The sequence below is a fragment of the Cryptotermes secundus genome, unplaced genomic scaffold, assembly GCF_002891405.2.
Source record: "Cryptotermes secundus unplaced genomic scaffold, Csec_1.0 scaffold307, whole genome shotgun sequence".
Lineage (NCBI taxonomy): Eukaryota > Metazoa > Arthropoda > Insecta > Blattodea > Kalotermitidae > Cryptotermes > Cryptotermes secundus.
In genome coordinates, this window is record NW_019738353.1 from 2,118,291 (window position 1) to 2,144,419 (window position 26,129).

The 26,129-nt window shown below is 43.0% G+C and overlaps 1 long non-coding RNA gene across 1 annotated transcript in view; it reads right to left on the minus strand.

The window, feature by feature from the left end:
- LOC117282815 overlaps positions 1-26,129 on the minus strand; it is a 221,631-nt gene that overhangs the window by 109,050 nt on the left and 86,452 nt on the right. The window contains exon 2 of the long non-coding RNA XR_004513701.1: positions 7,665-7,770. This is a non-coding gene — a long non-coding RNA (uncharacterized LOC117282815). The remainder of the gene's footprint in view (positions 1-7,664; positions 7,771-26,129) is intronic.

The window sequence follows — 26,129 nt, forward strand, 5'->3', positions numbered from 1 at the left end:
AGAGCTAGCCTCAATCACTGGACCCGATTGAGGCTAGCTCTTTCTAAGGGACCCAACAGAATAGGTGTTTCCCTTTTCCTTCACCTGAGGACGGAAACAGATCCAGTTTCCGAAACGTCGTGTTTTTGTTATCTTAAAAACCAGGACGATGGATAAAGTCCAGAAAACCAATATATCAGTGTGTTATACACCATCGTCAGAATCCTATAGTAACTAATATCACCTCCTGCTTCATAGTCGAGGGAAAGGTCGGGCAGGAAACCAGCATGAAGCAGGTAGCAAGCAGAGTTTGATTTTCAACGGAGTACACGGAGTTATTTCTCGGAAGGTAAAAGTCTTCATAACCATAGCTGTCGGAACCTCAGTATCAGGCTGGTTTGTCATTATCCTGAATTAGAAAAAAATACCCGTTCTCCGTCAGGGACGTCGTTGCTTTCTTCATCAGTGTCCCAATATAGAGTAGCTTAAACTCTCGATAACGAACGACACTCAAAATCCATAAATTAAAATTCTAGTAAAAAACAAAATATTGAAAATAGAAACTCGATCACAGTTAAAATTTTTATCTCAAAACTTACACATCGCTTTCACAGCCATGGCTACCCTATATACTGGAAAAAATATGGAGTAAATTTCGTAATATCTTTCGCTGTAGGAAAGAGGAAACCTAGAGAAACCGACAGAAACGTTATATCAGGAAGGAGAATAGTTTCTTAGGAAGGGGTGAGACTGAGTCCATTTGGTACGTCGGCCACTGACTGCCACTTGCACCAGTCCCGGATGATAGGTGATAAGTGTGGAGCAGTCGATGGAATGAGAATTAGCAGGGGAAACCGAAGTACTCGGAGGAAACGTGCCCCAGTGCCACTTTGTTCATCACAAATCCCACATAACTTGAAGCGGGCTCGAACCCGGGCCACCGCTGTGGGAAGCCGGCAATTAACCGCACAAGCTATGGCGCGGACACAGCACCTTTACTCCTCGTTCTGGCTGTTTGTTCGTCTTATTCTTCGGCCTTAAACATAGAGGCAGATCCCCCAGTAAACTTAAAGAAGGCTGCAACACATCACCTTAGTCGGCACAGATACAGGGACAAAATCACTTAACAAAGCCCAGAGAACCACTTTCATCATACTCAAAAACGTTTTCATATCAAAATTTTGGACATCATTACCCTCTTCTTCGCCCCACTCTTTAGTAAACGCTTATTAGTTTGCAACCTACATGTGAGGAGATCTGGGGTAGCGCAGTCGGTACAGTGACTCGCTATGGATTTGTCAGCCGAGGGTTAGAATTTGCATCCTGGCAGAGGCAAGATTTTTCTCCACTCCACGCCGTCCAGCCCGGTTCTGTGGCAGTCCAGCCGCCTATCCAGCTGGTATGGATGGGATGGCGAAGTTGGTATAGCAACTGGCTACGCGGTGGAAGACTGAGGGGTCAGAGTCCCGGTAAGGTCAAGAATTTTCTTTCCCCCACGTCGTCCAAGACTGGTCCTGGGGCCTACTAAGATCCCCCGGGGGTAAAGAGGACGGGGCGTGAACCTGACCACTGATCTCCAACTAATGCCAAGGTCAAGAAGATATTGACCTATACATACACTCCGCCCAAAGCCTTCATGGTGTAGTGCTAAGCACAGCGGCAACTTTACGTATTATCTACATGGGATACAACGTAGTTTCAAGAAAGCCACAAGTCTCTCTGTAGACATTAAAGGTTCGTACTGGAGTGGCTGACGCCATTAACAGTTCCTTCGAGCAGTGCTGAGCGCTTCAGTCTCCCCCCCCCCAACTCCTTGGGTCCCATGTTGTGTGTGTAAGGAAGAGAAATCCTTGTTACACCATCGGCTGTTTCTGGGCCCGCTAATAAGACGGCCATCAGCCTCTCTTTCGCGTTAACGTGAGGGCTATCACCTTGCTACACGGTACAGAGACACGCGATAATTACGTCACTGAAGGGAAGATGGAAACTAAAGCTTGTAATTGATGGAAACTCGATTTTCCGCACAGCGGTGGGTGCACAATCTTGAGAGTATCACATGTATAGGCACGCTGTAGCGTAGCATTATGCTACAAGCCGGAAGGTTGCGGGTTCGATTCCCGATAAGCTCACTGGACTTTTCCAATGGGCCTAATCAAACCGCACTATGGCTTTGAGTTCGACGTAGTCTCTAACAGAAATGAGTGCCAGGAATCTTCCTTGGGAGTAAATGGCTGCCGGCGCGTAAGGCTGACAAACTTACCGCCATCTGTGAGCCGACTGTCTAGAGAAAATGTGGGAGCCTCGATGTTTCCCAATCCTATGGGCCTCCAGGTCCACCTTTATGTGATTTGAGGATTTTATACTGGGAGGATACCATAATGTGGTTCTCTGGAGCAGAGCTATCCGATTGAAAACTTCTGAGGGGTTTACAATGTAAATAAGGTACTCTCCCGTTCGTCATATTATAAAATGACGCCTGAAAGCTGTAATAGTGGAGCCAGAGTAGACGTCCATTGTTAGGCAACGGCTCGGTAGAAACTTTTCCGAGAAAATTCCAAATATTGGAAGTATTTTTGGAAATGGTGTTTTCTGCTGGGTCATTCTCGGGTCTGTATAACGAGTACCCAAGGCCAGGTGAGTTCGATTCCCGGCGTTACCAGATTTTCTGAGAAGTAGTGGGCCTGGAACGGGGTCCGCTCACCCTCGTGAGGATAACTGAGGAGCTATTTCAAGGAAATAGCGGCTCCGGTCTAGAAACTCGAGATTAACGGCCGTGGGGATCTGTTGCGCTGACCACGCGACACCTTCTATCCTCTAAAGTTAACATTAACTTCGCCGACAAGCGGCCGCTCGGTATAGTTCGCTTGCGGACTACAGGCCACGGAATTTCTTTTGCCGTTGCCGCTTGACCGTGCTTAAGTTTGGCTGCAATATATCGATATTACAAACGACAAAGGAGGGAGATTAACTCAATGCTTTGCTAAGCTGCTTGTCGCGGGAAATCGGCATAATAATTGCTCCGAATATTTGGTGAGAGCTCTTCTTAAACTTCTCTTCTCGAAAAGATTTGCAGCCTCCTTTCCAGCCAAAAGATGAGGGAAACTTTATCGCGTACTTTATGGGTAGCCAGGATACGCATTCGGGACACATCCGGCTCGCGTGCCGTCAGTTGAGAGCCATGGTCTGGGTTAAGATGCCTTGCACACTAATTGGCTGGAATCTCATATACACAGGGAAAACTTACTGTATAGTAGATGGGTGCTAATACCTCTGGTACAATACAATGTAGCCTGGTGAAAGCCTATGTTTCGGAGGAATATATCACCTCCATCTTCAGGGTAGGAGAGTAATCCACAATAAATAAACAAGAAAAGTCATCAAGTAAACCTCTGCTTCTTGATGGTATGTTCCTTGGCATACTTTTAGATCCTGAAGATGGATGCAAAATATTCCTCCCAAACATTGATTGTATTTCATCGGAGTACACGACACTCTAGCCAAGAAGACAGAACTCTTCATAGTTCTGTGGATATCTCAGATCCATCAATTTCTGCAATGTTCTTCCGAAAGGATGGTACCCACCTACCAGACTACACGGTATTATAATCCGGAAGAATTATCACCGCCATTAGAACCTCAAACTTTATAAACGCGCTGTTAACATGAAGGCGTGTGCTTTACTTGCCGATATATTTAGAGCATGCGCATTTTGCTAACTCAGTTTACATACAGTTCACTCCTAGGCAATGCAACGTTCTCCTTATGCTCAGTTACGCACCACGCCATGATGCTGTATGGGGGAATGGAGGTATATCTCTATACCTTATACTCAGCACTTATTGGAACGAAAAATGTCCCTTTACCAGTAATACATGAGGCTGTGTGAGTCCCAAAGCTGATCTGAACGCTTTGAATAATAGATAAACATCTTTCCTCTGCCGGAAGTCGAACCCCGATTCCTCAGTATTTACTCCTTAAGTTACAAATTACGCTTCGTGTTGCGTGTTCCCTCTCATTAATTCTTCCATTTCAGAACAGTCACTTTCTGCCTTCTCCGACACCTCTCGAGTCAGTGGCAACCGAAGGCGTCTAAGCCCTTTGATCCACTAATACTTCCTTTGTAAAGAACTTTCTCTCAAGTCCTCTGGGAATTTCAGACGTCTAAGGAGCCATGAGATAAGGTTCCTTGAAGGAAGACGAATCAGAAGAGAGTGGGTCAGCACGTGACAGACAGAAAGGCATTAAGACCTTAGCTAATGGTTGCCGGGTCTACACAGCTTCAAGCTCGTCTGCTTCAGCCAACACTAACAATACTTCCATAATACAATACATAGAATCCGCTAACGCTGTGTTTTTCAAACTGTGAGCTGTGGAACTTTGATGGCCAGTGGCAAAATTGGCAATATCGTGCCCAGTGAGAGCATTGCGAAATATAATCGCGTGGGAAATATGATCAGTGTCCCTGGATCGTTGGAATACTTTCCCCTGTCCATTGTTCCTGTCTGGCAGGGCTGGGCAGCAGCACTGCCCACACCCACCCCGGGTGGGGGGTGGGGGCAGAATCTGTTGAACTAAAATCTTATATACACGAAAATTAACCCGCTCTGCTCACTTCGACCTTGAAGATCAAAGCATATACTTGCGAAACATTGGCAACACAGCACATATTCGCACTGGGCGAACACCCAAAGAGCTGAATCAACACTGGGCCCAATTATGTAACAAAATGAGGCAGAACCCTTTTGAGAAGTTGACATTGGCCCAAATTGCCAATAGATTTGTTTTTTTAAATTCGCTTAGTGGGGGGCTGGAGTCCAACTTGGTCCATTCGGCACGGCGGCCACTGATTGGCCTATTGTAGCCTGCCCCATGTGATTACAATAATGGAGAATTTGGTGGAATGAAGATTGGCAGGGGATACCGAAGTACTCGGAGAAATCCCGTCCCAGCGCCACTTTGTCCACCACAAATCCCACTTGACCAGACTCGGGATCGAACCCGGGCCGACGCGGTGGTAAGCCAGCGACTAACCGCTTGAATTATGGGACGGCCTTGGCCCAACTTGCCAAGAGATATTTAGCATTTCATGCAACCTGAGAATTCATTACTGTGTTCGTAACAGCCTGCTGCTGGTACTTAATTTAACCAAATGTATCCGACCCACGCCTTTAAATACTTTTCCTTTTTGAACAATTTTCAGCCTACTTCCCAAATTTGAAAAAAATAAAAGGAGGCTTATGATATTACCTTGCTGCTTGTGTATCCCCTCCAAATTGTTCAGGCTTATGAGGCTCATGAGGTCACCTTGCTGGCTGTCTGTGTATTCTCCCTCAATTTTTGTTAGGAGGCGTATGGAATCAACTCCATATCTGTGTGTCTGTGTACCACAAATTATTTCTTTTTGTTTTCTATGTGGTGAATGTCCTAGCAAAGGAAAGTATGCGATTAGCTCTTAGCAGATCTTATTTTAATATTATATTTCCATTTAAGCTTAGGTTTTACATATGGTCTCTTTCTTCAGGTTTTCCTAATCGACGTGTGCATGAATTTAGTTCCTTTTCCATGCGTTTTACCTACCCAGTCCATCTCAGCTTTCTTGACTCTTTATCATACTAAGAACGTTTATTATATATATATATATAAAACAAAGCACCTCGTGAAACTTTTTCCATCCTCCTGTCACTTCCCGCCTGTCAAATCCTAGGAAATCTGCAGTAGCTGCAAGAACACTGTCGGATTTGAGGTTCCCAAAGCGGTAGCTTCTGGGGTGCATCGCCGTTAAGTCAGATGGAAATGTATTTCAGACAGCAAACCTGATTTTTGCTGGCTTCTTCAACCCTGAAGATGGAGGCGAGACATGTCCCTCCGAAAATTCAGTTCAATTTAACGGTCTACACAGCGATATATCCCAGAAGATAGAACTATTTACTAAAATATTATTTTCGTATTCTACCTACCTACCTGCCTATCTATCTATATGGGGGGAACGCCTTAGCGTAATTAGTTGAGGTACTGTGCCAGAAGCCGGAAGGTTGCGGGTTCCATTCCCGATCAGGTCATTGGATTTTTCAATTCATCCAATCCTTCCAGCCGCACTATGGCCCTGGGGTCGACTCAGCCTCAAACGGAAACAAGTATCGGGAATCTTCCTGAGGCAACAGGGCGGCCGGCGCGTAGGCTGACAACCTCACAGCTATCTGTGAGTCGATAGTCTAGAAAATGTGGGGACCTCGGCGTCTCACAAGCCTATGGGCCTCCACGATCTGTTACAGGGACAGTTTTACCTTTTATCTACCTATAGTTCTACAGCCCTTTATTCGTCCTTGGCCTCTTTTTCAAATTTCTTAATCCTATACACAGGCTGTAGGACTCCTAGGACGGGGGATCAGCCCGTCGCAAGGCCGCTATCTACACACAGAACAAAGAAACACAGATTAAACGCACACAGACATCCACGCCTTGAGTGGGATTCGAAACCACGATCCGAGCGGCCACTGTGACTAGCTATTTTCTCGATAACACACTGTAAATTATTGAAGTTAAAATTGTTTCGAAATTAATTTTCTTGGTTACAAATATCAAGTGCTAACGTTACTGAAGGCACCCTTGCTTCTGTCCTACACAAAAAAACAATAAGCCATATACAACCACGTCTACTTTGAGGGATACTATTTTCTTTTTATTGCTAGTGGGGTGGGACTAAGTCCCTTGTACTGCGATCACTTCTGGCCTAATGTACCAGCCCCAGATGATAGGTGAGGGTGAGATAGGTGAGATTCCTGGCACTCATTTCTGACAGATTCTGAGTCGACCCCGGGGCCATAGTGCGACTGGAAGGATTAGGTGAAATGAAAAATCCAATGACGTGATGGGGATTCGAACCTGCAACCTTCCGGCTTGTAGCATAGTGCGATTTCTATGAGGTAAGAATTTAATTTTTAAATAATATTTAGGCGAATTTCATACACTGAATTGTTAAATTTCAGCTCCTTTTAGTGAAATTGGCCGACAGATATCCTTCTGCAACAACTTTCTACCCCCTGGAGACAAGGGCTGTGTTTGCCGCTACCCGTGCGTTGTATTACCTCACGGCAAACCGCAGCAACAAGTCTGCCCTGGTCTGCTTGATCAAAACCTACCTTCACCGATTTCCAAATGTAACCAAACCGGCACATTTCTACAGAAGAAAGTTCTCACTTTGTTATACGCGATTATATTCCTCCTCCGCTACGTTCTGGCTAAAATGCAGAGGCTTGAATTATTCCAATCCAAACATCACAATCTTCTGGGACGAAGCAAAAAAAAAGAAACTCCGTGGTTTTAGTCCGCAAGCGAAATATACCGACCGAGCGACCGGATCTTGTCGGCGAAGTTAATGCCGACTTTAGCGGAGAGAGAGTGTCTCGTGGTCAGAGACGTGACGCCGTATATATTAGTCCGTTATCTTACGAATATTTCAACACCTAGACGAAATAGCGTAAATAATTATTTGATCATAAATTGGAAATGATGAAGTTTCCGTGACGTAATTGAAATACTATCACTGTAATTTCCTGAAGGGACTGATGAAAACCGCGAAATAACTCAGAATAGCGATGTACACGGAGGATTTCAAACCTAAATCATTACCGCTAGATTAACAAACTTCGGTAAATAAAAACAAGTATTTCGTATGGACCTCTTACCTCCATCTTCAGTGTAGAACTGGAAGCCTCGAACGAAGATGTCATCCAAAAATAGGGAAATAAGGACATGAACTGGAGCTGCGTGTCAGCCAAAGCAGATGGGGACCTTTGAAAATAAAAAGAAGAAGTCAGTATATTTCGATTCCAAATTTTTTGTTTCATTGCTTCTTGTCCTGTGTTTCTATCTGATTTCTATGCGTGTAACTGTTCCTTGCTCCGTTGCTTTGCAACTGCTTAATAAATCAAGCTATCACTACGCGGCACCACTGCAGTAAATACGTAACTGCATTCCTTCAAAGAAAATATCCCACAATAGATAAATAATTTCATTATTTCTGCGGTGAACTCTTAAAGTGTGTAAATCAGCCATGGCGTGGTATCAATTGTAATTAAGACGCGTTGTAACCGAAGTGACAATAAATCCAGTCCTCCGATTTAGAACCTATTGCTTTCGTCACGTGTAACCCTCCTACACGTTACAATATTATTTATATAAATAATTGCTGTTTTGTGAAAATCATGAGAAACACATAATCACAATATGTTGGCAAAACGCAGGTTGTTCATAATCTGACATATTTGATCAAAAAAATATGGAACCAGAGAAACAGGCATTATTAGGTAACGGCTATGTAACACGCAATAGTAGAAAAGCTGTTGGAAGCGATGTTTTCTGTGCAGTCCGTGCGGAGGCTATGTAACGAGTACCAGCAGCCATAAAGTAGCTTAAACTTGGCGGTGGTCAAGCTTACGCCGTTCATGTGACTAAGATAAGTAAGATAAGTAAGATAGGCATGATCTTCTCTGCAAAACTTGTACTGACAGAGGACTTGTGCGTAGTGCAATACTTAAGAATTTTTAATAACATGCTATATGTGCGATACGTACACTTGACGAAAGGCTAAGCATATTCATAACAGACAAATCCATCTTCTCGTCAGAGAGGATGTTACATAAGGACTATAACCGCAGGGGTTCAGTTGGGGAAAACGAATCTCTGGTCGTGGCCCTCAATGGGCTGGACGCCAAGACAAACAGATTGGCGGTAAACCCTCATTAGTAAAGTATCTTTGAGTCTGACTTTGACTTTGATAAACGGACAGACCTGAGACGGCAGTTAGAAGAGTAGGAGGTTGGCGGGAGATGGTCTCCAGCCTGCGAGAACGTGAGCTCGGAAGCAGAGGAACGTCCACTGTTGAAAGCCGTTACCAAGCATCGGAGTGAAGGCCCTGGCTGAAAACACTAGTCTGCGTCTAACAGTGACCTGTAAAGTGCAGTCACGAGTTGTGTGTTAAAGAGTCCAATAAATCCGATTACCAGTCCAAACCCCGTCTATGGTCAGTCGATCACGTGACAATATAGTAACCACTCTGTTCTCAGGAGTTAAGGCGTGATGAACAAGCACAGAGTGTCCTGAGGCTTCATGTCATTTTGCTGCTAAAGAAACTGAATTAAAGTCAAGAGAAAGTAGGTACTTCAATTCGAATACCTACTTTTTCCAATTTCTAACAGTTTTCCATAACAAACGCATAGAGTAAAATGGTATAAAATTGAACTCGCCCAATCTCCTGACTTTAAGTAAAACGAAAAAAAAAAGAATTCAGGAAAATCATTGCTGTATGCTATATCGAAAAGTGCTTTCTCAGAATTTTCTTCCACGCAATCTTCTTGCATATTCAACGTTGTCGCATTTTGCCTGTGCGCTGGGGACGACTCACATACACGCTCTTTCAATGGAGAAAGCACATTTAAGGAAATATGAGTTTATTTCAACTACTGTTTAGGGGAAGCGAGAGCTGCCGTATAATTTAAGAGAAATATCTCTAATTATGACAACCAACACCTCGAAGCAAGTTTCTTCTCGAGAACCTCATGGTCACTGTATTATTAAGATATACTCCAATTTTAATGGAACCCGAAATTTCATTACCGTGATCACAAGAACAGACTAGACACTGTCATCCGACACGACAGTGTGTTTATGCTTTCCTTGTGACTTCTGATAATAAGTAGCTACTATTTGCTAAAGAGCATTACCCTACTGGTGTTTGCAACGTAAATGCATTGTGTATTAGTGCTTGTGCTTGTCAGGAGACTCGTCTGGCTTTTACTTGTGCTCGTAAATCTTCGTCCACACTACTTCAGTTGCTCGCCACGCTTCGGCGCGTGAGGATCCGTAGTGTGTATAGGCTGTAGTCGTATTTTAATTTATTGGCTATATAGTTTTTAAATTAAAAAATTTAAATTTGCTTGCCTCGTGACTTGTTATATCGTCCACATTACTCGCGAGCACAGCGAGTCACACGAGCAGGAGTAATGTGGACGCGCCTTTACTGTCCTCCGGATATGACGTCATGTAGTTTATCTTTGAGTAGAAGAGGCAGCACGTTCCTCCGAAACGTCAGCAAAATTCTACAAGGCTACATAGCATCACATCGCAGGAGACAAACACCGAAACGATCGCTTCAAATCACTAAGATGCGTTTTCCTTTTCCGTTAGGAGTAAATTTCATTTTTGTATAAATTTCATGATTCAAAATTTTACCCTAATTCAAACCCTCCAAATATTAATATCACAGTTACGATAAAATGCATTAAAGCCCCTCCTCCAACTTATTTCCTCTGCTCATAATAAAGTTCACTCCCCGACACATTATCTTCTCTACAATATGACTTTACCAGGACAAACATGTACTGCCTGGGAACTTTCGAAGCAGATAGCCCCCCCCCAGGTTAAATGAATTGTCACCAGGACCTATCATTCATTTCTCTCTCTCAAGAGCCAATATAGCGTAGACAGCATAGCTCCTGGCTACGGGCTGGAAGACCAAGGGGTCGGAGTTCGAGTCCAGGTAGGATCAAGAATTTTCACTTCTCCATGTCTTCTGTACCGATTCTGAGACCCACCCAACTTCCTATCCAATTGGTACCGGCTATTTCCCTGGGGTAATGCGGCCGGGACGTGAGGCTGACTACTCCCAACTAGTGCCTAGGTCAAGAAAATGTGGCTCTATACACCCACTCCCCAATATGTCGTCATGGTGCAGGGCTTATTAGTTAAGCCCAGGGACAACTTTACTTACCTACTTTCACTCTCTCTGTCTTCATGTAGTAACTGTTCATTTTGAGCTTCATTTAAATATACGTACAGTGCGGCATCAGACGCGAGAGCTACAGAACTTTCGCTGAAGGCATAAAAAGCATTACACCGTTACTCATTAGAAAGTAGTTCCTCAAGAAGATGCGGTCGTTAGAGAGTAGACATTGATAGAACTGAAAAACTGGGTTATTCCAAAAAAAAAAAACTCCGTGGCTTTAGTCTGCAAGCGAACTATACCGACTGAGCGGCCGCCGCTTGACGGCGAAGTTGGTGCCAACTTCAGCGGATAGAGGCTGTCGCGTGGTCAGAGCAACGAATCCCCAAGGCCATTAATCTCGGTTTTCTAGACCGGAGCCTCTACTTTTCCATTCAAGTAGCTCCTCACTTATCCTCACGAGACTGAGTGGACCCCGTTCCAGACACACTACTCAGAAAATCTGGTAGCGCCGGGAAACGCACCCGGGACATCTGGATCTGTAGCCAGTAACTCTGACCACTAGACAACAGAGGCGGTCCAACTGGGTTACTCTACGAGCTGAAAATCAAACAGACGTGTGTAGGTGTGGACAGAAAGAACGCAAGCAGGTATTGTGTTCGCCTCGGTGCGTGCTCTCAACTTGTGTCTTGTTGCTGCCTGGATTTTATATCATGCTCCGATGGTCGAATGGCTGACTGAAGAAGGAGGATCGGACGTGATCCCCCCCCTCCCGCCACCCAATCCCTCATCAGTACAGTCGTAACCACAATCTACGCAGCCAATACCTCCACCGGACGCCAAGACACCGATAACTCTGGCTCAACCAGTAAAGCTCTTGATTTCTATTCGGTGCGTGCCCTGTGCTGAGACATCGAATATCCTGAACGAGGGTTTTCCCAGTTCCTCCAGCAGAATGTCTGGATAGTTCCTTAAAATAGACCACGACTGCTTCGTTCAGCGTCCATTCTAATTTATTAATCATAGAACTGTTGAAGGAACCTCGGTAAGGAAACTTAATTCAATTTCATTGGCTTCCATTCATTGTTGTTTATTTACGTGGAAACATACAGAGCCCAGAGGGTAGTCACAAAGTAAGCACGAGTGAGAAGAACGAAACATCAAACACAAAAGACATAAAAAACAAGGAAATGCATACAATAATAATAATAATAATAACAATATTAATTCATTTTTTGAGAGTTCAAGAGCCCAAAGGCCAATATTAATATAATAACAAGCAAAATGACAAACAAAACAAACAAGTACATAAAACAAAGGCAAAGATGATGCAGTATGTATCATGTACACAATACCGATTTAATTAATGCCACCCTGAGAGCCAGGGGCACGCGGTATCGTACTTGGTTGAGACACTATGCTACAAGTCGGAAGGTCGCGGGTTCGATTCACGATGAGATCATTGGATTTTTCAATTGACTTAATCCTTCCAGCCGCATTATGGCCCTGGGGTCGACTAGGCCTCTAACAGAAATGAGTACCAGGAATCTTCCTGAGGGTAAAGGGCGACCGGCGCGTGAGTCTGACAACCTCACCGCCATCTGCGAGCAGATTTTCTAGAAAACGTCGGAGCCTCGATGTCTCACAATCCTATGGGCCTCCACTGTCTGTTACGGGGTGGAGGGTGGGGGAACCTGAGAGCCACGTTGCAATAGGAAGAGAAAAAATGATAAACACGTAAGAAACATTAATTCTGGGCAAAGGAGTATTTAATAACACATATATCATTAAATATGTATGAGAGAGTTTTTGTTCCAAATCTATGTCTATGTCTAATGATGACAATGATGATGATATTATAATAATAATAATAATAATAATAATAATGTTTTTTACTTAATTACATGCAAATGTAACTACACAGTGTCCATATACAAAGCAAACACGACTACAAAAATGTACATACACAGAAAAAATAAAGGAATTTAATATGAAAAATAATAATAATAATAAAGAGACAGGCGAAGACATACATACTAGGATCTACAGTTAGCTCTGCCAAGTAGCGTTGGTTGGAATTCAACAGCCGGTAACCGTGTCCTTACTATCATTGTCACTCTCCTGTACGTAACAGTACGAAGCCTATATATAGTCTAACAAAATAACAGAAAAATTACAGTTTTCACATCACAGAATAATTAGCAATCAGTTAACGCTAGTTAAAGGAGAAATCGCCAATGGGATGGATGACCGAGGGATGCAAGTTCGAGTCCCGGTTTTGTCAAGAATTTTCCCCTCTCTGTCATTGGGACCGACCCGGCCTCCTATCCATTGTGTACCTGGGACTCTTTCCCCTGGGGTAAAGCGACCGGGACGTGAAGCTGAACACTCACCTCCAACTAGTGCCGAAGTCAAGAAAATGTGGATCTATACATCCACTCCCCTCTATGTCCTCATGGCGTAGTGCTTAATTAGTTAAGCACAGGGGCAAAGTAAACGTTTATGGGATAAATCACTGCTTATTATGAGAATCATACGAAATATGGAAATTCTGTGCAGATTTTGTGTACCGAAATGTAGCAACGTGTAAGCGTTTACCTGTGCTTTTGAGAAATTTGTTGACTCCTACTTCAAGAAAACACAGAGCTGAAAGAGGAAAAACGATAAGTGGACGATTTCACCCAAGTGGCTTACTCTTTTTCCCTGAAGACAGAGGCAGCAGGTTCCTCTGACACGTTGGTAAATATCTACCAGACTACACGGTGTACCATCTCACTAGACAGAAATCTACATAGTCACTGTTGTAGTAAGAATCTCAAGTGTCACACATAAATACAATGTTTGGACAAAATACAAATTTATTTAATATCAAAGCTGCTGGCAAATATAGTGCTTTAACGGTCTAATTCATATTGCAATAAATGACGCAAAGCCAGTGATACTGCAACGCTTTCATATCCCTCCTCATATCGGAAAACGACGTTGCCGTGCAGTAGTGTTTTATACAGTCGAGTGTGGCAGGAGACATCTGAGTTTCAAGGCATCTATCGCATGGCAATTCATAAAGACCCAATTAGGACGTACCCCCCCCCCACCGGAAATGGAAACTTCATATAAGTGTGTCGTAAATAAACTGAATGACAGAGACATACTTTGTACGAAATGTCGACTTGAAGAAGGGAGATGAATAGGCATAATCCCCAATTACACTTACGGATTATTATTGTTTGCGTTGCAAGCAGAAGTTTTTTCTTCTCTCCAAATATAGCTGTTTTCTTTCAGAATATAGAGGTTTATCAAAAACATATCTGTGCGACAAAAAAACTGACATTACTTTTTTGCAAGCAGCAGCCCAACACATTCTCTTCTATCTATTAATGTGTACAGTTCCATAAGTCGACACCAGGAGCGCTTAGAACGTAAATAATCAAAATGACGAACCAAATGGAAAAGGTGCAATATGTTATATGGTTTGTGGAGATAGATTCAGCCCCATGTTTTGGGTCTGAGGTAAATGTTAAATCCATACCCGTTGTCTAGCAAACCATCTTCAGAAACACAAGAATAGGGTTCCCCTGGCTGTGAGGCCCATTGCTAGAGATATATAACCCACACGAAACATCGGACGTGTTAGCGTATCTTATCAGGTTTACCTGTGAAACTGAGACTGAAGACTTGCATGTGGATATTTTTTTATTGCTAGTGGGGTGGGACTAAGTCCCTTGTACTGCGGCCACTTCTGGTCTATTGTACGAGCCCCAGATGATAGGTGAGGGTGATTGTGGAGCAGTTGGTGGAATGAAGATTGGCGGGGGAAACCGAAGTACTCGGAGAAAACCTACCCCAGCGCCACTTTGTCCACCACAAATCCCATTTGACCAGACGCGGGATCGAACCCTAGCCGCCGCGGTGGGAAGCCAGCGACTAACCGCTTGAGCTATGGCGCGAAACCGCACGTGGATAAGGAAACTTCTTGAATTACTGTTTCAAACAGTGTAACTTTGCTTTTTGTGTTGATTAGTTCACTCACAATATTTTTGTAAGTTTTACGTTCTTCTGTAACAAACCTGTATTGTAGCTAGAACATTAATGAATGAATAACAGTTAACTCAAGAAATTAAAGCAGGATTTGAGGTTCTCACAATTCTATCAAGTAAGAATTCTTTCCTCTGGGATATGTCGCTATGTATTGCGTTGAAAGTCAAGTAGAGCCCTTCAAAGCTGACTTCTTCTTCGACCCTGAAGACGGAAGCAATATTTTTTGAAACGCCGGTTAATATTTAATGGTCTGCATGTCATTATATGCCGGAAGATAAAACTCTTCAAGATATTAAAATTTAATTACGTATTGGGCACGCGGTAGCGTAGTGGGTTGAGGCGTTATGTTACAAGTTGGAAGGTCGCGAGTTCAAGTCCCGATGAGGTCTTTTGACCTAATCAATTGACCTAATCCTTCCAGCCGCACTATGGCCCTAGGGTCGACCCAGACTCTAACAGAAATGAGTACCAGGAATTAATTAAATAATTTTCCTGGGGAGTAAAGCGCGGCCGGCTCGTAAGGCTGACAACCTTACCGCCATCTTTGAGCCGATTGTCTAGATAATGTGGGACTCTCAACTTCTCACAACCCTATGGGCCTTCACGGCCTGTTACAGGGATAGCTTTACTTTAGTTTTTTTATTTGAAGAAAGATATGGAATTAGGTTTCGAAACACGCCCAAAAGTCTACCGCAACACTTGCACAACACTTTAGAGCCGTGGCTACCGTACATATTGGCAAGAGTAGGGAGGAAATTTCATAATAACTATTGATGTTCTCTACTAGGTCAGCGGCAGGAAACAGAAAGTACAAATGTTATATGTTTTATCATATATGAGACACGTATTAAATATGCGTTGTGCTACTCAGCACATAATGACGTACGGACGGACGCTATTCCTGAATATGTCAGCTGACCACATGTTATCCTTTATTTCGTGTATTTCATAATAGAACCAGACCTTAACATATTAACAAACGTTATTTTCAATGCGTTTACTATGAATAATTAAAAACGATTTCCTTACTATGAATGCCAACGGATGCCCCTTAACACCGGACAGATTATTTATAGCAGTGACGATTTAAACACGTATTTTGGAGGTAGTCGCTTCGAATCTCAGCCGGAGCACCGGATATCATGTCTGAGTTTTTTAATTCTCTAAGCAAAATCATATTTTAGTGTTCTTCTGCCTCCAACGTGTAGGTTCTCCTGTCCGCTTTCATCCTTTAGTTCCTCCGACCAAAACACTGAGTGCAATTATCGTCTCTTCCACGCGTTCTGCATGTTCTGCCCGTCTCATATCCTCGTTTTTATCGTTCTAATAAGATTTTATAAAAAAAAAATAAAAATTATTAAGTATCTCATTATGCAGTTTGTTCCAGCCATCTACCATCTTCTCTTTCTTAAGAAGTCCAAATATACATCAACGTTCTGTTCTCATACATCGTCAGTCTATGGGTTCCCTTTAATACAGACAGACAATGTTTCACATCCATATAAAACTACAGGAAAATTTATAGTCTCGTATATGTCAAATTTACGTTTTCAGGAAGAAGATGAGATGGAAACCAATTCCGAGTTGTAGAGTAACTAGCATTCTCTGAATTGAAATTGCTCTTAATTTCTTTATAAATACAAATGTGGTCCCTATTTACCATTCTCAAATATCCTAATCTCGCGAAGAATTGGAAAGTACGAGAGAGAGTCAGTAAATAGGTCACAAATGGAAGCAAAACAGCTGCAATTGACGTAATAAGTCACTAGGTACCAGCAAAGTCGAGCCTCATGATAATCTAGGTAACAGACATACATGCGCATATTCATATGCTGGTTTCAGCAGTCAAAATGGCGACCGTGTTTGAGGTGTATACTACCGAAGAGCAGCGTTGTGTCGTGCCTTTTCTTTTTGTGAGCAAAACGATTCAATGCAAAGGATATTCATGAAGAAACGTTTGGTGAAAAGAGTTTGACGCGTAAAATAATTCACAACTGGATTGAGAAATTCTCTAAGGAATGTTCGAAAATCGTAGATTGTACCCGACTAGTTGTGGAAGTGGCTGAAACAACAGTGAAAAAGACTGGGGATTTCGACGCACTGGTAAAGCAATGGGACAAGTCTATCAATATTGGTGGAGGATATATCGAGAAATAAACGTTCTTCATCTCCAGTCTCGAATATCATATATTTTACGTTTTATAACCATTGTGAGCTATTTACTTATTCTCCAGCGTATATTTAAGGACAAAAATCTATGGAATGAGGCTAGTATTAACATCATGCTCGTTCAATTATAAAAGTAACATCAAATGTGAATTCACAATGACATGGTATTGTCATGTGAGCTGCTTTGCTGGTTTGCCAGTAGCTAGACCATACAGTGGCGACGTCAAGATGATTAGAAATAGTTTGGAAGGAAGCGATTTGGTCCTAATCGGAGTAATATCCAGGAATTTAAACGAGGGAACTTAAAAAAAATACATTAAATCACCAAATTAATATATCTGGTGTGCGGGTTGAGCTTTGTACCGGGAAACTTACAAATACAAGTCTATAATGTTACCGCTACGTCAACCTGCTCCCTTTGTATGGATAAAAACTAAGGGGAAAGTAATCTCGGATGAGGAAAAATACTTTTATGACATATCTTTATTCACGAACTAAATTACGCGCATGAATATAAAATAATCCAAGGAACTTGAAATAGAAGGAACAGTATCACAAATAAAATGGCAGAAATTATTTTTAAAGTCTTAAAATATTCATGAAGCGAGAAGAAATGATTGAAATTGAGAGAGAGAAAAACAATTATTATTGATGAATACTATTAGTGTTTTTGGATGGCCAGTTCTTGTATGTCCATTTCCTACTAATGGACTTTGCTTTTTATGGGCATTTTACGTCTGGACATAAAACAGTTGAATTAGGAAAAAGGGGGTTATTTTATCACTGGACGTAATAGAAATGCACGTATTAAGAGACCGCCCCTTGCAACTGAGCTTAACATCCTACAATGAGAATAATGAACTTGTAAAACGTACAGGAAAGGGGATCCATTAGAGCAGAAACGCAATTCCAGGAAAGTTCACAACAGAATTGCAGGAGTAAAGTTCAAGAAGGATGAAAAAGGGAGAGTCAAAGGTTCCATAATATCAAGACTGGTCACCTAAAAGGATTTGCCTAACTGCATATTATCATGTGGTATGTGTGTGACTATCGACGGGGTTTTGGATTGGACATTGGATTTACGCGACTCTGAACTACACGAAATTACAGTGCAATCGCTAATATTCAGAATTCACGAATCACCAAAGCACCCGCTAAGCATTTTCCAGTCTGCTTTCTCTATACCAACCCCCTAGCCCCCAGGAAGATTCCTGGTCCTCATTTCTCTTAGAGGCTGAGTCGACACCACGGCCATAGTGCGACTGGAAGGATTAGGTCAACTGAACAATTCAGTGAAGTCATCGGGAATCGTACTCGTGACCTTCAGGCTTGTAGCATAGTGCCTCAACCAACTACGCTACCGCGTGCCCCAAATATAATGCTAATATACAGAGTGTTCCAGGAGGAAGGTGCCAAACTTCGGGAGGGTGTTCCTTATGTTAAAGTATGCCGATAAAACCCAAAACACCTATGTCCAAAGTTGAACGGTTACGGAGATAATGGCCAGAGAAGTGTGAAACTTTGACCGGTGTTACACACTTGTTGAATACAAAATACATATTAAAACTGGCAGGAATATGTGGTTTCTGTAATGTTAATAATGTACGTAACATCAAACTTACTTGTGAGTGACATGAAGCCATTAAATTGAACTACAAAAACCTCGCACGCCATGTCAAAGTTGTCGTTCAGAGTTCCAAGCACTATACATGACACATGAATGGCAAGCGCTGACGTAACAATGCTGACTGCGCGTTCTGGTATGCGAGTGTATGGGGCTAACGTGAGCTGCCATCACCACACTCAAGGACAAACGTAGATAAGACATGCCAGCTGACTGGTAGAGTGCGTGGACTCGCCAGAAGACCACACTTTTCTCGGGCCATTATCTCCGTAACCGTTCAACTTTGGACATAGATGTTTTGGGTTATATCGGCATACTATAACATAAGGCACATCTTCCCGAAGTTTGGCACATTCCTCCTGGGACACTCTGTATATCAGAAATAAAATTTTCTTGTTTAATTCGTTAATAAAATAATGTCGCACGTTATCTGAAGTAAGTGGCTGACTGTAAAGAATTTAATGAAAGCTGAAATTCATGTATCAGACAGCTGCATCACTTGCAGGTTGTCAGAAGAGAGGAAAGTTGGCGTCAAACCGCCCTAGCGCCGTGACAGAATACGATCTACACCGCAACCCTCAACAGTTGTCCCCATCAGAAGACCATCGCTTTAATTAATTATTATGATCCATCTGCTATGGGAAGCAAACTGCATCATCACCAGTTAGTGACGTCATTATTAGGAAGTCCCAAAGGTTCAATATTCTACTTTTCTTTAATGATAGTGGGGTGGGACTAAGTTCATATGTACTGCGGCCACTTCTGACCTATTGTACCAGCCCCAGATGACAGGTGAGGGTGATTGTGGAGCAATTGGTAGAAGGAGGATTGGCAGGGGAAACCGAAGTACTCGGAGAAAACCTTCCCCAGCGCCACTTTGTCCACCACAAATCCCACATGACAAGACCCGGGATCGAACCCGGGCCGCCGAATATTCTACTTACTCCGGGGATTCATTAGTCGGTGGGAAATTCAAACGTACTTACATACGAATTACTTTCAGTAACGTTGGCTGAACGACGTATGATGTACCGTGGTTAGTAGAGTACAATGAACCTTCCCTAATCCGGGTTAATTCTGGGAGAGGTCATCCGGATTATACGATTATCCGGAGTAGTGAAGAAAAACTAGCTCTAATAGACAAAAAAATTAGAACATAAATAAAAAAATAAATATATAAGTTGTCATGATAAAAATAATAAAATATCACTGTAGAGCCTTTATTTAAAAACTACAAAAAGAGAATACATTTATTCATCGATAGAAGTCTTAGAAGTTTTGCTTGTGTTTTAACATAATAATTCAGCTTCCAAGGAACTGTCAAGTTTTTTTCTGAACGGACAACTAACACGTCTGCCTTCCTAGATGTATGTACTCAACTCTGAACAGCATTTTCCATAATTCTATCTGGACTAGCTGTAACCGGATTAGCGAAGGTTTACTGTAGATTTACTCAGATTGGGACTGTACAATAGTGCCTCGTTTCGAACAAATAACCTTCAAAATATCAGTACCTCAGTCCAGAAGGTACCCGAAATATTGTGGGTCTAAAATATATTTGAGAAGGCGCCATCATCCGGAAGTGACGTAGATATTTACATCATAATTACAAGTTACTGCAGTTTGTTTAAACATGGGACTGGAAACCAAATCGCCACGCCGGAGATCTTGCTGAGCACTTGGGAATTTTCTTCCGTAAGGTTGCCTACTTTGAGGGCATGGCGTATACTTAAAGATGTTTTAGACACGTAATAACACACTGAGGAATATTTCATTGGAATTTTAATACCTACTACATCTGGGAATGTCACGTAATATGAATTTGTGTAGGCGTCGTTTTAAGAGACAGTAACATGTTGGCAAGCTTGTCACAGATTGTAACTGCTTCCGTTTAAGTCGCAACGGAGCTCAAGGTTTGTGCTGTAATGTAATTTGTTTTTCTTTTGTATGGTTTTGAAATATTGTTCTTACAAACACAATGACAAGGACGTCTCGTCTGCAGCGAAACGGCTGTTCTGCCTGTGTTTTGTTACTGGGGACGTTATAAGTCGCTACGTTGCATTTAACTTACAGGGGTGTGATTATTTTTCTGAAAGGGGTAAGGTTTTTAATTGTTATTTAATAAGGTGTATATATATATTTCGTCTCGCGATTTTACACAGGGAGAACTGATTTTAACCATTTGACGACTGAATCAAAATTAAAGTCACATTGCGACTGACGGTCAGTCAGTCAGTCTTGGTGTCGAGAAAAATCTGGGGCTTATGACCACATATTTATTACTATTTGACAGTTTCGGTCTTGCTACTGTGGGGCGCCCTCTCTGGCGAAAGGACAGGTCTCTCTTGTCAGAAAGTCATTTGCCATATGAACCGTGCAACGGTTCTTCTCCGTGAAGTTCCTTGGAGTCCCNCGCCAGTAAGTGACTTACTGCTGTAGATGGTTTCCTTTTCATCACGACGCCATGTGGCGTAAGTTAATTAATTTGCTTGGAGTTGAGTTGGCTTAAATAGCCGATCGTCCCTCAGGCGTGCCAATACTTGAGTCTGTGCGGCTAGGCACAGAGTAGTTCTGCATCAACTGTCTATTATGTTTTGACCAGTCCCTGCCCATCAGGCAGAGTACACCTGTATACTTATGTTATCAATATATACATTTATTTATATGTTTGGAAACGCCAGTTGTATTTGTGTATACTTGGGTCGTGTGTTCCCTACTAGTTCGGACTAGCAGATCCGTCCAGCTTGGCCCATAGTGCCGACAGTGGTTTTCCTCTCCCGAGATCCCCTACTGGACCTTGGGGAGGCATAGTACATCACGTACAAGCAAGTCGTTCTTATGAGCCTGTCCCTTACCCATATTGAGCAGGAGTTCACGGGTCTAAGTGGGTAGGAGAACTGGGTTCTCGACCCACAGGGTCAAGGGACACGGCTCACATATGAAGCCTGAATTTATATTATGAATAATACTCGTATTATAAGAAATCAGTTCGTACCTCGCAGGAAACACTGAATCTCCGCTAAAACAAGCTGCCGCTTAATGTGGGTTAGGGTAAAAATGGCTGAATTACGTGACAATCATACGGAACGCAAAAATAAACTCTGTTGACAGAACAATGAATTTTATTATGTTAAAGCAGACGGTATGCATAGTAACTACTCGACTCTGAAGGGTTAATCTAAAGTAAATAATTAGGGATTAATTTGAAGAATGAACTGATTTATGGTAACTGCACGAGACTTAATGTTAGTTATATTTACATTTTGTAAGCGGTAGCGTAGTTGGTTCAGGCACTATGCTACAAGTCGGAAAGTCGCGGATTCGATTCCCGATGAGGCCATTGGATTTTTCAATTGACCTAATTCTTCCGGCCGTACTATGGCCCTTGGGTCGACTCAGCCTCTAACAGAAATAAGTGCCAGGAATCTTTCTGGGGTAACGGACTGTCGGAGCGTAAGACTGACAACCTCACCGCCATCTGTGAACCGATTGTCTAGAAAATGTGAGAGTCTCGACGTCTCAGAAACCTCATGGGCCTCCACGGCCTGTTACAGGGATACCTTTACCTTTACAAATGTAAAACCCAGATACATCTGTTTATAAGTTAAAGAGTACTGAGATGTGACGCCATGTAGTCTTGTAGATGTTCAGAGACGTTTCGAATGAAGGTACTGCCTGTGTTTTAGGGGCGGAAGGGTAAGACAACCAACAGAAATGATTCTTGCTGTCTGACATACATACAGACCATAAAAACGTCTATAAAATTGCACCATATTTTATGACCTGACATCACAAAAGACAGCGCGCTTTACAGTAACTGCTGTGAGAACCAGATATTTGTAGTTTCTTTCATTGTGTATTTTCTGTTTCACCGGGTTCCAGGGAAACGTATCCTGCAAGGGAACCACACACATGTACGTTGTGACTTCCTGACAATACCTACAGCCGACTGTAATCGGACCAAATGACCATCAGTGTCTCTTCTTTTCACATTCAGCTGTTAGCTACAAGAAATGTAACCCAACACATGATTATCACAGGACGCTTTGTGTAGCTGTGTGGGCATAAAATTTCACGTGTATGTTGCTCTGTCTAAAGTAGGCCTCTTTCCGGGTGAGGGAATGAGTTCAGTTTAGCTATATTAAGACACTGCTCCCGTGCGTAAATACATTCTAGCATTTTAATTTAGCTTCAGGAAATTCAAAAGCGAGGCTCTATAATATTTTCATATTTTCAACCTTCCATGTTTTAATAAACTTCAAGTGTATGAGTAAACTTGTTCATCAAAAGTCCTTTTTCGCTGGTACACATTAAAACTTCAAAGAACTTACATAATTGATTGTATGGTCCCATACACATAAATGCTTAAAGTCAAAAAGTGTTTTTAAGTTTCAATGGCATGCAGCTCAAGTAGTTTACTGGGATCGCTGTTCTGCATCTGGCATTTTGGAACCCAGGCAGGTTCCATCACAATTTGATAATTCCCTCCTGTTCGACAACCCTCCTGTTGCACAAATTACCCTAAGGCTGGGACCATACGAGAGCACAAAATTCGTCCGTTGTAACGAACGTCGTGACATCCGTTGTAGAAATAAACAAGAGAGGCGAATGCTACGCTTTCTTCTGGCTCCATTGCAGACAAAGAACTACGCACCGCATTCTGCAACTGTGTGGTGTCCTCAGTAACGTCCGTCATAAAGTACGTTCGTCGCAACGGACGTACTTCGTGCGCTCGTGTGGCCCCAGCCTAAGAGTTTTTGTAATTTTTACAGTCTACACACATGAATACTATGGCAGTGCCTTCCACTGAGCAGTATTTTCTTCTTTGTTAATATTTTAAAATTCAGGGTACTTCACTTAATAGAGTGCTTATTATACGTGCCGGGGGCACGCGGTAGCGTAGTTGGTTGAGGCACTATGCTACAAGCCGGAAGGTCGCGGGTTCGAGTCTCGATGAAGTGGATTTTTTCATTTGACCCAATCGTTCCAGCAACACTATGACCCTGGAGTCGACACAGCCTCTAACAGAAATGAATACCAGGAATCTTCCTGGGGGTATGGCCGCGCAATAGCTCAAGCGGTTAGTTGCTGGCTTCCCACAGCGGCGGCCCGGGTTCGATCCCGGGTCTGGTCAAGTTGGTTTTGTGGTGTACGAAGTGGCGCTGGGGCTGGTTTCCTCCGAGTACTTCGGTTTCCCCTGCCAATCTTCATTCCATCAAATTCTCCATCATCATAATCACCCGGGGCAGGCTACAATAAGCCAATCAGTAGCCGCCGTGCCGCGTGGACCCAGTTGGACTCCACACTCCACTAAGCGAATTTCAGGCTGACAACTTTGCAGTACACTTTGAGCCGATTGTCTAGAAGATGTGGGAGCCTCAACGTCTCACAACCCTAGGGGCTTCCATGGCCTGCTACAGGGATAGCTTTACCTTTAATACTCGTATATGTACCACCGCTTTAACATACATCAACTCTGCATTCTGCCCACACAGTGTATTTGTGTGTTCTATATGTTCCTCGCAGTAAACAGCGGCTGTTTCACTAAGCAGCATTAACCGGTTTTGTCTCTATAGTATAACACTCTTCTCGATTCTAACACTACAGATCACTCAACACTGAATCGTCTTGATATTCTTCTACTAGTCTTCACCATCCGTTACCTGGCAACGGATTTATCACAGTCTCACTGTAATTTCAAATATCACTGTAACTACAGCGCATGTGCAGTCTTCAACCCACACACTAAGTCTAATTGGCATAGTCTAATTCCTTTCCTGCTATCGTCTTCAGCTGCCGACTCCCTGGATTCATATCTAAGACTGTGTATATCCTGACTCAATTCTTGACACATCACTATTTGACACAATTTATCTTCTGACTGGACATTCCATTGGAACTATTCTGAATGCCAGATGAACTCTCAGTCAGAGTCAAAGTCACATTGCGACTGACGGCCAGACAGTCAGTAATTCTTGGTGTCGAGCCCCATCTGGGGATCATGACCAGATATTTATTGCTGTTTGACAGTTAAAGTCTTGTTTTCGTGGGGTACCATCTCTGACGACAGGATGGGTTTGTATTTTGTATATGCTGCTTGCTCTTGCCAGCGCAGTCTTTTTCAGGTACGAGTCCTTTGGGATTCGCGACCATATTTTAATGTCTCAGATTTGAGACTTCCCTTTTCATCGCATCCTACGACTCGCAGAGTCACGGTGGAGGTTTTCGAACCCGCCTCCACACGGGTGAACCTCTACTCCAGTCAGTCAGTCAGTCAGACAAAGTCAAAGTCAAAGTCATATTGCGACTGACGGCGTGTCAGTCTGTCTTGGCATAAAGCACTCATCTGGGGCTTGCGACCAGATCTTCATTACTGTTTGACAGTTACGGTCTTGTTTTTTGTGGACGCCCTCTCTCTCGAGAGGACGGATCTGGTTATTGTATATGCTGCTGGTCCTTGTCAGCGTAGTCTCTCTCGAATCCGAGTCCCTTGAGACTCGCGACCATATTTTACTGTCTCAAATTTGAGACTTCACTTTTCGTTGGCTCCTACGACTCGCAGGGTCACGGTGGAGGTATTCTATCCCGCCTCCACACGGGCATGTCAGTCAGTTCCAAGTCCAAGCCACATTGCGAGTGACGGTGAGTCAGTCTCTCTGTCTTGGTTTCGAGCCCCGGCTGGGGCTCATGACCAGATTTTTTTCTTTTCTTTTCCCCTTATATGAAAGTTACTGTCCTGTCCATTTGGGGTGCCCTCTCTAACGAGAGGTCGTGTCTGTCATTTGTCAGTCATAGTCCGTATTAGTAAGTCTACTGTGAGTATTTACATATATTTACAAATTTAATCCTAATTCCTATTTCTATGTATAATATATACAAGGTCTCTGTCAATCCAGGCTCAGTACAGCAGATTATGCCCTATTTCTAGTAGTTTCCGCTACAACGGCAGTCTAATCACTTGAAAGGTCGTATGCCTGACAGTCGACAAGTTTAAGCCTCTTATACTTTCTGTGCGGGGCTTCGCCTTATCCGATGTTGCGAACATTCTCATTTTCATGATTTTGTATGACTTCTGCTTGTTTCCTGCATAATTTTGTTACATAGTCATATATGTACGGGATTTTGAATGCCGTGTGCAAATCGCGGACCGGTGTGCGCCTTGGAATATGGAAAATTCCCAGGCGGGACTAGACTAAGACATTACGGATCTAGTAAAAGCTTTGTGGAAGGTCATTGTAATGTTAGCGCTCAATTGCTCACTTTTGAAGAGGGAGCTCACACCAGTCAAAGTCAAAGTCACATTGCGACTGACGGTCAGTCAGTCAGTAAGTCTTGGTGTCGAGCCCCATCTGGGGCTCATGACCAGATATTAATTTTACCGTTTGACAGTTACGGTTTTATTTTCGTGGGGCGCCCTCTCTGACGAGAGGACGGGTCAGTCTTGTGCATATGCTGCTGGCCATTGCCAGAGCGATCTTTCTCGGGTCGGAGTCCCTTGGGACTCGCGACCATATTTTACTGTCTCAGATATGAGGCTTCCCTTTTCGTCGCCTCCTACGACTCGCAGGGTCACGGTGGAGGTATTCGACCCCGCCTCCA